Below are 15072 nucleotides of genomic sequence, written 5' to 3' on the forward strand. Positions count from 1 at the left end.
TTTCACCTTGAACACTTCCGATATCCAAATATAGGCTTCAAATATATAAATCTTTATGTCTCGACCATTTCGAGACTCCTTATCATGTCCGTGATCAAATCCGGGACTCCGAAATACCTTCGATACATCAAAACATATAAACTCATAAAACTGACCGTCACAGAACTTTAAGCGTGCGGACCCTACGGGTTCGAGAACGATGTAGAAATGACCGAGACACATCTCCTGTCAATAACCAATAGCGGAACCTGGATGCTCATATTGGTTCCTACATATTCTACAAAGATCTTTATCGGTAAAACCGCACAACACTATACGTTGTTCTCTTTGTCATCGGTATGTTACTTGCCCAAGATATGATCGTCGGTATCCAATACCTAGTTCAATCTCGTTACCGGCAAGTCTCTTTACTCGTTCTGTAATACATCATCATGTAACTAACTCATTAGTTATCATACTTGCAAGGCTTATAGTGATGTGTATTACCGAGAGGGCCTGGAGATACCTCTCCGACAATCGGAGTGACAAATCCTAATCTTGATCTATGCCAAGTCAACAAGTACCATCGGAAACACCTGTAGATCACCTTTACGATCACCCAGTTAAGTTGTGACGTTTGGTAGCACACAATTTGTTCCTCCGGTATTTGGGAGTTGCATAATCTCATAGTCATAAGAACATGTATAAGTCATGAAGAAAGCAATAGCAGCAAACAAACGATCAAGTGCTAAGCTAACGGAATGGGTCAAGTCAATCACATCATTCTCCTAATTATGTGACCCCATTGATCAAATAACATCTCATGTCAATGGTTAGGAAACTTAACCATCTTTGATCAATGAGCTAGTCAAGTAGAGGCATACTAGTGACACTATGTTTGTCTATGTATTCACACATGTATTATGTTTCCGTTTAATACAATTCTAGCATGAATAATAAAAATTTATCATGAAATAAGGAAATAAATAACAACTTTATTATTGCCTCTAGGGCATATTTCCTTCACGTAGAGCTTATCACACCCGATCATCACGTGGTGTCTCGGCACGACAAGCTATAGCAATGGTGCATACTCAGGGAGAACACTTATACCTTGAAATTTAGTGAGAGATCATCTAATAATACTACCGCCGAACTAAGCAAAATAAGATGCATAAAGGATAAACATCACATGCAATCAATATCAGTGATATGATATGGCCATCATCATCTTGTGCCTTTGATCTCCATCTCCAAAGCACCGTCATGATCACCATCGTCACCGGCTTGACACCTTGATATCCATCGAAGCATCGTTGTCGTCCCGCCAACTATTGCTTCTACGACTATCGCTACCACTTAGTAATAAAGTAAAGCAATTACATGGCGATTGCATTTCATACAATAAAGTGCTACCTCTTGAGCACTGCGTTGGTTTTTCCCGAAGAGGAAGGGATGATGCAGCAAAGTAGCGTACGTATTTCCCTCAGTTTTTGAGAACCAAGGTATCAATCCAGTAGGAGGCTACGCGCGAGTCCCGCATACCTGCACAAAACAAAATAAATCCTCGCAACCAACGCAAATAGGGGTTGTCAATCCCTATAAGGCAACTTACGAGAGTGAGATCTGATAGATATGATAAGATAATATTTTTGGTATTTTTATGATAAAAGATGCAAAGTAAAATAAAGGCAAAGTAAATAGAAAAGGAAATAACTAAGTAGTAGGAGATCAATATGACAAAGATAGACCCGGGGGCCATAGGTTTCACTAGTGGCTTCTCTCAAGAGCATAAATATTCTATGGTGGGTGAACAAATTACTGTTGAGCAATTGACAGAATTGAGCATAGTTATGAGAATATCTAGGTATGATCATGTATATAGGCATCACGTCCGAGACAAGTAGACCGACTCCTGCCTGCATCTACTACTATTACTCCACTCATCGACCGCTATCTAGCATGCATCTAGAGTATCTCTACTCCTATAAAAATCTGAGTTGGTGGTGATGGTGTGTCTGCCATTCACCATTTTCGTCCGTCACATCTGAATCCGACGCATGAGAGACAATCCCACCCCACATTGGCAAAAACACCCTTCTTCTTTACATCCCGCTGCATCTATCTCCACCACATCCCACCAGAGGAAGATCCTTCCAGAAAAGAGGTGAAACAATGGAACCGAGTTGGTCGTTGGTGGCCGCTGCCTCTGATCCGCCGACGGCGCCGGCTGCACCGGAGGCCTCGCCTGACTCTCCGCTGCAACAGCCCCACCACTCACTACCACCTCCACCTCCTCTTCCCCTCCTCCTCGTCGTCTCTTCTTCCGCCTACCCCATCTCCTTCTACGCCGATGTCGGCAACTACGCCGCATGCGTCGTCCATCCCCCAAGTTCGCGACGCCTCTTCCGTCTCCTTCTCTGATGCAACAGCGCCTTCGCCACAGCCTCGCCTACCCCATCTCCTCTGGGGCGACGTTGGCAAGTATGCCCCCGGCGTCGTCCGCCCCCAATTCTGCAACGCCTCTCATGCAGTGGCCTAGCCGCCCACAACCACCACCTCTTCCTCCCTCCTGATGCGCTTCGCGTCCATCCAATTCGAGTACGAGCTACTCCCCGAGGGCCTCTACCCCACCTGCAATTGGAACACCACACACGAGCTCCACACCCGTGTCCTCCTTCAGTGCAATCCGTCTAGGAGATGCTGATCCGGTGTGATGGTTGCCATGGAGGTAATATGCGTTGCAATTGCTTCCCATTCCTAATTCTAATTTCAGTTTTTGCATCACCCAAAGTTCAAATCCACGTGCCCATCTCAAACCATATAGAAACGACTATGCAACCCAATATAAAGTGGGCAGGGATATGGGACTCACGTTTGCTGAAACTAGACCCCAAGAAGGCACGCAATATTCAGAAAGAATGAAGTGTGAGGAGGTATGATTCATTACCATTCGCTGCTTCGTGAATGACAAAGGTATGGCTATGGACGAATAGTAAAATCTTCTCTATTTCTCGTCAACCCTTGCTTCATCTTTGTTACCCAATCTTTACTTGTGCAATTTCATATATGTAATGGAACTGTCTTCAATTGTATCCATAAGCGATGTCCACTATGACATTGTTTGGTTCCAATTTATTATCCAGAATCTTCTTGTGGAATAAAATTTTGAGTATTGGAAATGTTTGTGTATACCTTCCTGAACCGGTATTTTGATACGGCGAATCTAATATAAATAGTCGACAAAGAAGTTCTCAACATGTAGTCCAAGGTGTGAATCAAGTACAATTTGGTGGCTGTAAATATTCAATCTATCTAACTAGGGCGAGTCATCTGAAATTGCTTCCTGAAGTTTGCGCAAAGGACTTTCAGAAAAATATAACTTAGATACTTGTTTTAGTGCTCGTGATATTTAAAAAAATCATATGCTTGTTTTGATTATTTTTTGGCAGTTCTTTTTATTACATTCTCTGTTCAAAACTTTTGGATGACACCTATACAAGGCCTCTTTTTCATCGATGCTTGCTAGCTCCACATCTAAATTTTTAGGTCACATCCCAACATTTGTTTCCTTGTTGTGTGTTCTCGGCATCTTTTTTTTCCAGAAACCCGGTTGTTGGTAAAGTTATAAGAGGTCCAGTACTAATTCTTTGTATGTGTATGTACATGTGCACTCGCCCCTTCTATATACGCATGATTTCAAAGCATGTTTTACTGTACATTTTCTTTCTTTGCTTGGTAGAAAATGTGTTGCAAGTATTGTTTCCTGTTCTTTTGCTTTGTTTAAATATACTACAGACCCTCTACTGGCTCATTTTTCCCCTTTGTCTGAATATAACCCAGATAGTTATGTAGGCAGTAGTGATTATCTGATGTTCTTTTAGGTGAATAGATAGGCAAAATATAATGATAAATGGCACATATTTACATACCTTAGGCATCTATGAGGCCATGGAATAATTTGTCAAGCATGGTATTCCCTTTGCTCAAAACATATGTGCCATTTATCATTATATTTTGCCCATGGTGGAATGTTGCATTGTATAATGCTCTCATCCATGGAGAGATTACATATGCACAACATGGGTGGCATATCAGGGTATGGCTAACAGGTTAAGCCCAGGGCTGAAGGATGAAGTCAATAGTTGTCGCAAGTTTCCACGTGCGTGTGGACGGATTCTATCTGATGCATGTTATATGTCCCCTCAATATAGGATAGAGCAAGCAATGTGAAAGGTGAGTAGTGAGAACAAGAATTCTTTCTACAAGGCAAAAATGGAGAAGAACATGTTTGGCTTAGTAGGCAAAAATGGCTTTACCATTTGTTTGGTTGTGTTTGAGATGTACCTATCGACAATGTAACATCACTTCAGTCAATGTCTTGGTATATTTTTTTGTTTTCTGTAGCAAGGTACATATCCTTATTATCTCTCGGTATATTTTCTTTTTATTGTCCATGGCAATACGGGTTTCTGACTATGAAATAAATTCACTTAATCTTGTGTGATCTGTAGCGTAGCACGGGCATCTTACTAGTTAAGTTAAAAACAGAGTAACGCCTTAAGCAAGATGACATGATGTAGAGGTATAGACTCATGCAATATGAAGAAAACTCCATCTTGTTATCCTCGATGGCAACAATACAATATGTGTCTTGCTGCCCTTACTGTCACCGGGAAAGGACACCGCAATATTGAACCCAAAGCTAAGCACTTCTCCCATTGCAAGAAAGATCAATCTAGTAGGCCAAACCAAACTAATAATTCGAAGAGACTTGCAAAGATAACCAATCATACATAAAAGAATTCAGAGAAGATTCAAATATTATTCATAGAAAGACTTGATCTTAAACCCACAATTCATCGGTCTCAACAAACACACCGCAAAAAGAAGATTACATTGAATAGATCTCCACAAGAGAGGGGAGAACATTGTATTGAGATCCAAAAAGAGAGAAGAAGCCATCTAGCTACTAACTATGGACCCGTAGGTCTGAGGTGAACTACTCACACTTCATCGGAGGGGCTATGGTGTTGATGTAGAAGCCCTCCGTGATCGATGCCCCCTCCAGCGGAGCTCCGGAACAGGCCCCAAGATGGGATCTCATGGATACAGAAAGTTACGGCGGTGGAATTAGGGTTTTGGCTCCTGTTCTGATCGTTTGGGGGTATGTGGATATATATAGGAGGAAGGAGTATGTCGGTGGAGCAACAGGGGGCCCACGAGGGTGGAGGGCGCGCCCCCCTACCTCGTGGCCTCCTATTTTATTTCTTGACGTATGGTCCAAGTCTCTCTGGTCTTATTCGTTGAGAAAATCACGTTACCGAAGGTTTCATTCCGTTTGGACTCCGTTTGATATTCCTTTTCTTCAAAACCCAAAAAGAGGCAAAAAAGGCAATTCTGGGCTCGGCCTCCGGTTAATAGGTTAGTCCCAAAAATAATATAAAAGTGGATAATAAAGCCCAATAATGTCCAAAATAGTAGATAATATAGCATGGAGCAATCAAAAATTATAGATACGTTGGAGACGTATTAAGCATCCCCAAGCTTAATTCCTGCTCGTCCTTGAGTAGGTAAATGATAAAAACAGAATTTTTGATGTGGAGTGCTACTTGGCATAATTTTAATGTAATTCTTCTTAATTGTCGTATGAATATTTAGATCTGAAAGATTCAAGACAAGAGTTCATATTGACATAAAAATAATAATACTTCAAGCATACTTACTAAGCAATTATGTCTTCTCAAAATAACATGACCAAAGAAAGTTCATCCCTACAAAATCATATAGTTTAGTCATGTTTCATCTTCGTCACACAAGAATGCTCTCATCATGCACAACCCCGATGACAAGCCAAGCAATTGTTTCATACTTTAGTAATCTCAAACCTATAAACTTCCACACAATATATGAGTGCGAGCCATGGACATAGCACTATGGGTGGAATAGAATATAATGAGGGAGGTTATGTGGAGAAGACAAAAAAGGAGAAAGTCTCACATCAACGAGGCTAATCAATGGGCTGTGGAGATGCCCACCGATTGATGTTAATGCAAGGAGTAGGGATTGCCATGCAACGGATGCACTAGAGCTATAAATGTGTGAAAGCTCAACAAAAGAAACTAGTGGGTGTGCATCCAACTTGCTTGCTCACGAAGACCTAGGGCACTTGAGGAGGCCCATTGTTGGAATATAAAAGCCAAGTTCTATAATGAAAAATTCCCACTAGTATATGAAAGTGCCAAGACAAGAGACTCTCTAACATGAAGATTAAGGTGCTATTTTGAAGCACAAGTGTGGCAAAGGATAGTAACATTGTCCCTTCTCTCTTTTTCTCTCATTTTTTGGGCCTTCTCTTTTTTATGGCCTTTCTCTTTTTTTATTCCTCACTTGGGACAATGCTCTAGAAAATGATGATCATCACACTTCTATTTATTTACCACTCAATGATTACAACTCGATACTAGAACAAAAGATGACTCTATATGAATGCCTCCGGCGGTGTACCGGGATATGCAATGGACCAAGAGTGACATGTATGAAAGAATTATGAACGGTGGCCTTGCCACAAATACTATGTCAACTACATGATCATGCTAAGCAATATGACAATGATGAATGTGTCATGATGAACGGAATGATGGAAAGTTGCATGGCAATATATCTCGGAATGGCTATGGAAATGCCGTAATAGGTAGGTATGGTGGTTGTTTTGAGGAAGATATAAGGAGGTTTATGTGTGAAAGAGCGTATCATATCACGGGGTTTGGGATGCATCGGCGAAGTTTGCGCCAACTCTCAATGTGAGAAACGGCAATGCACAGTACCGAAGAGGCTAGCAAGGATGGAAGGGTGAGAATGCATATAATCCATGGACTCAACATTAGTCATAAAGAACTCACATACTTATTGCAAAAATCTACAAGTCATCAAAAACCTCGGTACTACGTGCATGCTCCTAGGGTGATAGATTGGTAGGAAAAGACCATCGCTTGTCCCCGACCGCCACTCATAAGGAAGACAATCAAATAACACCTCATGTTTCAAATTTGTTGCATAACGTTTACCATACGTGCATGCTACAGGACTTGCAAACTTCAACACAAGTATTTCTCAATTTCACAAATACTCAACTAGCACGACTTTGATATTATTACCTCCATATCTCAAAACAATCATCAAGCATCAAACTTCTCTTAGTATTCAAAACACTCTTATGAAAATTTTACTAACTTTGAATACCTAGCATGTTAGGATTTTAAGCAAATTACCATGCTATTAAGACTCTCAAAATAATCTAAGTGAAGCACGAGAGATCAATGGTTTCTATAAAACAAATCCACCACCATGCTCTAAAAGATATAAGTGAAGTACTAGAGCAAAATTATATAACTCAAAAGGTATAAGCGAAGCACATAGAGTATTCTATCAAATTCCAAATCATGTATGGCTCTCTAAAAAGGTGTGTATAGAAAGGATGATTGTGGTAAACTAAAAAGAAAAGACTCAAATAATACAAGACGCTCCAAGCAAAACACATATCATGTGGCGAATAAAAATATAGCTTCAAGTAAAGTTACCGATAGAAGTAGACGAAAGAGGGGATGCCTTCCGGGGCATCCCCAAGCTTTGGCTTTTAGGTGTACTTAGATTATCTTGGGGGTGCCATGGGCATCCCCAAGCTTAGGTTCTTGCCACTCCTTGTTCCATAATCCATCAAATCTTTACCCAAAACTTGAAAACTTCACAACACAAAACTTAAAGTAGAAAATCTCGTGAGCTCCGTTAGCGAAACAAAATAAAAGACCACTTCAAGGTACTGTAATGAACTCATTATTTATTTATATTGGTGTTATACCTACTGTATTCCAAATTCTCTATGGTTTATAAACTATTTTACTAGACATAGATTCATCAAAATAAGCAAACAACACACGAAAATAAGAATCTGTCAAAAACAGAACAGTCTATAGTAATCTGTAGCTAACGCAAGATCTGGAACCCCAAAAATTCTAAAATAAATTTCTGGACGTGAGGAATTTATCTGCTAATTATCTGCAAAAATAATTAACTAAATAGAACTCCCAAATAAAAATGACAGCAGTTCTCGTGAGCGCTAAAGTTTCTGTTTTTTACAACAAGTTCAACAAGACTTTCCCCAAGTCTTCCCAACGGTTCTACTTGGTAAAAACACTAATTAAACACAAAAAACACAATCAAAATAGAGGCTAGATAAATTGTTTATTACTAAACAGGATCAAAAAGCAAGGAATAAAAATAAAATTGGGTTGCCTCCCAACAAGCGCTATCATTTAACGCCCCTAGTTAGGCATAACAAGCAAGAATAGATCTAGGTATTTCCATCTTTGGTAGGCAATCCATAAGTGGATCTCATAATAGATTCATAAGATAAATTTAATTTTTTTTTCTAGGAAAGTGTTCCATGCCTTTCCTTAATGGAAATTTGAATCTAATATTATCTTCCTTCATATCAATAATTGCACCAATCGTTCTATGGAAAGGTCTACCAAGAATTATAGGACATGAAGGATTGTAATCTATGTCAAGAACATTAAAATCTACGGGCACATAATTACTATTTGCAACAATAAGAACATCATTAGTTCTTCCCATAGGTTTCTTAATAGTGGAATCCGCAAGGTGCAAGTTTAGAGAGTAGTCATCAAAATCATGGAAACCTAACAAATCACACAAAGTCTTTGGAATCGTGCAAACACTAGCACCCAAATCACATAAGGCATAGCATTCATGATCTTTAATTTTAATTTTAATAGTTGGTTCCCACTCATCATAAAGTTTTCTAGGGATAGAAACTTCCAATTCAAGTTTTTCTTCATAAGATTGCATCAAGGCATCAACGATATGTTTAGTAAATGCTTTATTTTGACTATAAGCGTGAGGTGATTTAGCACAGATTGCCACAAGGAAATACAATCAATCAAAGAGGAATTTTCATAGTTAAATTCCTCTAAATCCATAATAGTGGGTTTAGCAACATCTAGGGTTTTAATTTCTTCAATCCCACTTTTGTCAATTTTAGCATCAAGATCAACAAATTCCGAATTCTTGGAACACCTTCTAGGTAAAGGTGGATCATATTCAGTCCCACCATTATCAAGATTCATATTGAAAAACAAAGATTTAATAGGGGACACATCAATAACTTTTAGATCTTCATCTTTATTTTCATAGGAACTAGAAGAACACGCTCTCATAAAGGCATCTTTCTTAGCACGCATCCTAGCGGTTCTTTCTTTGCACTCATCAATGGAAATTCTCATGGCTTTGAGAGACTCATTGATATCGTGCTTAGGTGGAATAGATCTAAGTTTCAAAGAATCAACATCAAGAGCAATTCTATCAACGTTCCTAGCCAAATCATCAATCTTAAGCAATTTTTCTTCAATCATAGCATTAAAATTCTTTTGCGAAGTAATAAATTCTTTAATATTAGATTCAAAATCAGAGGGAATCTTATTATAATTTCCATAAGAATTTTTGTAGGAATTACCATAATTATTAGAGGGATTACTAGGATAAGGCCTAGGATTGAAATTTCCTCTATAGCCGTTGTTTCCAAAATTGTTCCTACCAACAAAATTCACATCCATATATTCATTATTATTCTCAATCAAAGTAGACAAGGGCATATCATTAGGATCAGAAGAAACACTCTTATTAGCAAATAATTTCATAAGTTCATCCATCTTTCCACTCAAAACATTAATTTCTTCTATTGCATGCACCTTTTTATTAGTAGATCTTTCAGTATGCCATTGAGAATAATTAACCTTAATATTATCTAGGAGTTTAGTAGCTTCTCCTGAAGTGATTTCCATAAAAGTGCCTCCCGCGGCCGAATCTAAAAGATTTCTAGAAGCAAAATTCAATCCGGCATAAAATTTTTGAACAATCATCCACAAATTTAAACCATGAGTAGGGCAATTACGTATCATTAATTTCATTAACTCCCAAGCTTGTGCAACATGTTCATGATCAAGTTGCTTAAAATTCATAATATCGTTTCTAAGAGAGATGATCTTAGCAGGAGGAAAATACTTAGAGATAAAAGCATCTTTGCACTTGTTCCATGAATCAATACTATTTTTAGGCAAAGACGAAAACCAAGCTTTAGCACGATCTCTAAGAGAAAAAGGAAATAGCTTCAATTTAACAATATCATTATCCACATATTTCTTCTTTTGCATGTCACACAAATTAATGAAGCTATTCAGATGACTAGCGACATCTTCACTAGGAAGGCCGGAGAATGGATCTTTCATGACAAGATTCAGCAAAGCAGTATTAATTTCACAAGATTTAGCATCGGTAAGAGGAGCAATCGGAGTGCTAATAAAATCATTGTTGTTGGTATTGGTGAAGTCACACAATTTAATATTATCTTGAGCCATCGTGACAAGCAAGCAAACTAACACACAAGCAAACAAAAAGCAAGTGGACAAAAAGAGGCAAATAGAGAAAGAGAGTGAGGATAGAGAGAGGGCGAATAAAATGGCAAGGGTGAAGTGGGGGAGAGGAAAACGAGAGGCAAATGGAAAATAATGTAATGCCGGAGATAAGGGTATGTGATGGGTACTTGGTATGTTGAGTTTTGCGTAGACCTCCCCGGCAACGGCGCCAGGAATCCTTCTTGCTACCTCTTGAGCACTGCATTGGTTTTCCCCGAAGAGGAAGGGATGATGCAGCAAAGTAGCGTAAGTATTTCCCTCAGTTTTTGAGAACCAAGGTATCAATCCAGTAGGAGGCTATGCGTGAGTCCCTCATACCTGCACAAAACAAATAAATCCTCGCAACCAACGCAAATAGGGGTTGTCAATCCCTATAAGGCCACTTACGAGAGTGAGATCTGATTGATATGATAAGATAATATTTTTGGTATTTTTATGATAAAAGATGCAAAGTAAAATAAAGGAAAAGGAAATAGCAAAGGAAATAACTAAGTAGTAGGAGATCAATATGATAAAGATAGACCCGGGGGCCATAGGTTTCACTAGTGGCTTCTCTCAAGAGCATATTCTACGGTGGGTGAACAAATTATTGTTGACCAATTGACAGAATTGAGCATAGTTATGAGAATATCTAGGTATGATCATGTATATAGGCATCACGTCCGAGACAAGTAGACCGACTCCTGCCTGCATCTACTACTATTACTCCACTCATCGACCGCTATCCAGCATGCATCTAGAGTATTAAGTTAAAAACAGAGTAACGCCTTAAGCAAGATGACATGATGTAGAGGTATAGACTCATGCAATATGAAGAAAACTCCATCTTGTTATCCTCGATGGCAACAATACAATATGTGTCTTGCTGCCCTTACTGTCACCGGGAAAGGACACCGCAAGATTGAACCCAAAGCTAAGCACTTCTCCCATTGCAAGAAAGATCAATCTAGTAGGCCAAACCAAATTAATAATTCGAAGAGACTTGCAAAGATAACCAATCATACATAAAAGAATTCAGAGAAGATTCAAATATTATTCATAGAAAGACTTGATCTTAAACCCACAATTCATCAGTCTCAACAAACACACCGCAAAAAGAAGATTACATTGAATAGATCTCCACAAGAGAGGGGAGAACATTGTATTGAGATCCAAAAAGAGAGAAGAAGCCATCTAGCTACTAACTATGGACCCGTAGGTCTGAGGTGAACTACTCACACTTCATTGGAGGGGCTATGGTGTTGATGTAGAAGCCCTCCATGATCGATGCCCCCTCCAGCGGAGCTCCGGAACAGGCCCCAAGATGGGATCTCATGGATACAGAAAGTTACGGCGGTGGAATTAGGGTTTTGGCTCCTGTTCTGATCGTTTGGGGGTACATGGATATATATAGGAGGAAGGAGTACGTCGGTGGAGCAACAGGGGGGCCACGAGGGTGGAGGGCGCGCTTGGTGGGAGTGGGGGCGCCCCCCTACCTCGTGGCCTCCTGTTTTATTTTTTGATGTAGGCTCCAAGTCTCTCTAGTCTTATTCGTTGAGAAAATCACGTTCCCGATGGTTTCATTCCGTTTGGACTCCGTTTGATATTCCTTTTCTTCGAAACCCTAAAACAGGCAAAAAACAACAATTCTGGGCTGGGCCTCCGGTTAATAGGTTAGTCCCAAAAATAATATTAAAGTGGATAATAAAGCCCAATAATGTCCAAAACAGTAGATAATATAGCATGGAGCAATCAAAAATTATAGATACGTTGGAGACGTATCATAAAGCAACAACCATATGTCTCCTGCTAGTTGCCAATAACTCTGTTACAAAAGATGATCATCTCATACAATAAAATTTAGCATCATGTCTTAACCATATCACATCACAACATGCCCTGCAAAAACAAGTTAGACGTCCTCTACTTTATTGTTGCAATTTTTACGTGGCTGCTACGGGCTGAGCAAGAACCATTCTTACCTACGCATCAAAAACCACAACGTATAGTGATTGCTTTTTGATCTTCAGAAAGAACCTTGTTCATTGAATCCGATTCAAATAAAGTTGGAGAAACAGACACCCACTAGCCACCTATGTGTGAAGCATGTCGGTAGAACGAGTCTCGCGTAAGCGTACGCGTAATGTCGGTCTGAGCCGCTTCATCAAACAATACCGCTGAATCAAGAACCAACTAGTGATGGCAAGCAATATGTATATACCCATGCCCACAACTCCTTTGTGTTCTAGTCGTGCATATAACATCTACGCATAGACCTGGCTCGGATGTCACTGTTGGGGAATGTAGTAATTTCAAAATTTTCCTATGCACACGCAAGATCTATCTAGGTGATGCATAGCAACGAGAGGGGAGAGTGTTGCCAATGTACCCTCATAGACCATAAGCGGAAGCGTTACGTCAACGCGGTTGATGTAGTCGTACGTCTTCATGACCTGACCGATCCTAGTACCAAAGATACGGCACCTCCGCGATCTGCACACGTTCAGCTCGGTGACGTCCCACGAACTCTAGATCTAGCTGGGGTTGAGGGAGAGTTGCGTCAGCATGATGGCGTGGTGACGGTGATGATGAACTGTGCAGATCGCGACGATATGATAGAGGTGGAAATCTGTGGATGGGGGCACCGCACACGGCTGAGATCAACTTTGATTTGTTCTAGGGTGCCCCCTCCCCATGTATATAAAGGAGGGAGGGGGAGGCCGGCCGGCCCTCTAGGCGCGCAAAGGGGGAGGAGTCCTCCTCCTAGTAGGAGTAGGACTCCCCCTTTCCTAGTCCCCTAGGAAAAGAAGGAAGAGGGAGAAGGAGAAAGGAAAGGGGGGCCGGCCCCACCCACCCAATTCAGATTGGGCTTGGGGGGCATGCCCTCCACCTGGCTTCCTCCTCTTCTCTCCCACTAAGGCCCAATAAGGCCCATTGACTCCCTGGGTGGTTCCGGTAACCCCCCGGTACTCCAGTAAATGCCCAAACTCATCCGGAACCCTTCCGATGTCCAAACATAGCCTTCCAATATATAGGGTTTCCAAGCCAAACTGGTCAAAGTCGATTCTAGAAATGCTTTAGTTATATATAGGGGAACTGATTGCGGAAGGGAACGTAAGGCTCTTTTTACTCCTTATACCTTATGCCCTTCTGATCCGAGTCATCTTATCTTTCCTACGGGGTTAAGGAACTAGGCTTTCTATTCTTTCTATCAGGATCACGTGTTACTAATCCATAGACTTATAGGATTGTTGGATTCAAGTGTCAGTTCAGTTCCTACTACTTCCGTTTGTTCACAGTGGTCTCAGAACCTTGATATTGTGATGTTGAGTGGTTATGCTACCATTTTGCAGGATGTCTCAAATATTTTGAGCATTTACAGCCGTTATGCTGTTCGAGTCATGCTAGGTTTCTAAATAGTCTGATGCACTTGCAAATCTTTCTTTCCGTTCCGAATGTCCCTTTGGGCCAGTTCAACCACACTAATTGGTGAGTTGAGGTATGATGACCCGCAAGTATAGGGGATCTATCGTAGTCCTTTCGATAAGTAAGAGTGCCGAACCCAATGAGAAGCAGAAGGCAATGATAAGCGGTTTTCAGCAAGGTATTCTCTGCAAGTACTGAAATAAGTGGTAACAGATAGTTTTGTGATAAGATAGATTGTAACGAGCAACAAGTAACAAAAGTAAATAAAGTGCAGCAAGGTGGCCCAATCCTTTTGTAGCAAAGGACAAGCCGGAACAAACTCTTATAATAGGAAAAGCGCTCCCGAGGACACATGGGAATATCGTCAAGCTAGTTTTCATCACAATCATATGATTCGCGTTCGATACTTTGATAATTTGATATGTGGGTGGACCGGTGCTTGGGTGCTGTTCTTACTTGAACAAGCATCCCACTTATGATTAACCTCTATTGCAAGCATCCGCAACTACAACAAAAGTATTAAGGTAAACCTAACCATAGCATGAAACATGTGGATCCAAATCAGCCCCTTACGAAGCAACGCATAAACTAGGGTTTAAGCTTCTGTCACTCTAGCAACCCATCATCTACTTATTACTTCCCAATGCCTTCCTCTAGGCCCAAATAATGGTGAAGTGTTATGTAGTCGACGTTCACATAACACCACTAGAGGCTAGACAACATACATCTTATCAAAATATCAAACGAATACCAAATTCACATGACTACTAATAGCAAGACTTCTCCCTTGTCCTCAGGAACAAACGTAATTACTCACAGCGCATATTCATGTTCATAATCAGAGGGGTAATAATATGCATATAGGATCTAAACATATGATCTTCCACCAAATAAACCAACTAGCATCAACTACAAGGAGTAATCAACACTACTAGCAACCTACTAGCACCAATCCCGGACTTTGAGACAAGAATTGGATACAAGAGATGAACTAGGGTTTGGAGATGAGATGGTGCTGGTGAAGATGTTGATGGAGATTGCCCTCTCCCGGTGAGAGGAGCATTGGTGATGACGATGGTGATGATTTCCCCCTCCCGGAGGGAAGTATCCCCGGCAGAACAGCTCTGTCAGAGCTCTAGATTGGATCCGCCAAGGTTCCGCCTCGTGGCGGCGAAGTCTCGTCCCGGAAAGTTCCTTC

General features: G+C 40.5%; 1 long non-coding RNA gene across 1 annotated transcript; it reads left to right on the forward strand.

Moving 5' to 3' along the window:
- Window positions 1-2108: 2108 nt before the first annotated feature.
- LOC125525014 (uncharacterized) lies at window positions 2109-4442 on the forward strand. Its single transcript, XR_007291105.2, has 2 exons — window positions 2109-2710; window positions 2807-4442. It is a non-coding gene; the product is annotated as an uncharacterized LOC125525014 (long non-coding RNA).
- The last annotated feature ends 10630 nt before the right edge of the window (window positions 4443-15072 follow it).

Source organism: Triticum urartu, chromosome 7A (assembly GCF_056163025.1).
Source record: "Triticum urartu cultivar PI428250 chromosome 7A, HENAU_Tu73, whole genome shotgun sequence".
Lineage (NCBI taxonomy): Eukaryota > Viridiplantae > Streptophyta > Magnoliopsida > Poales > Poaceae > Triticum > Triticum urartu.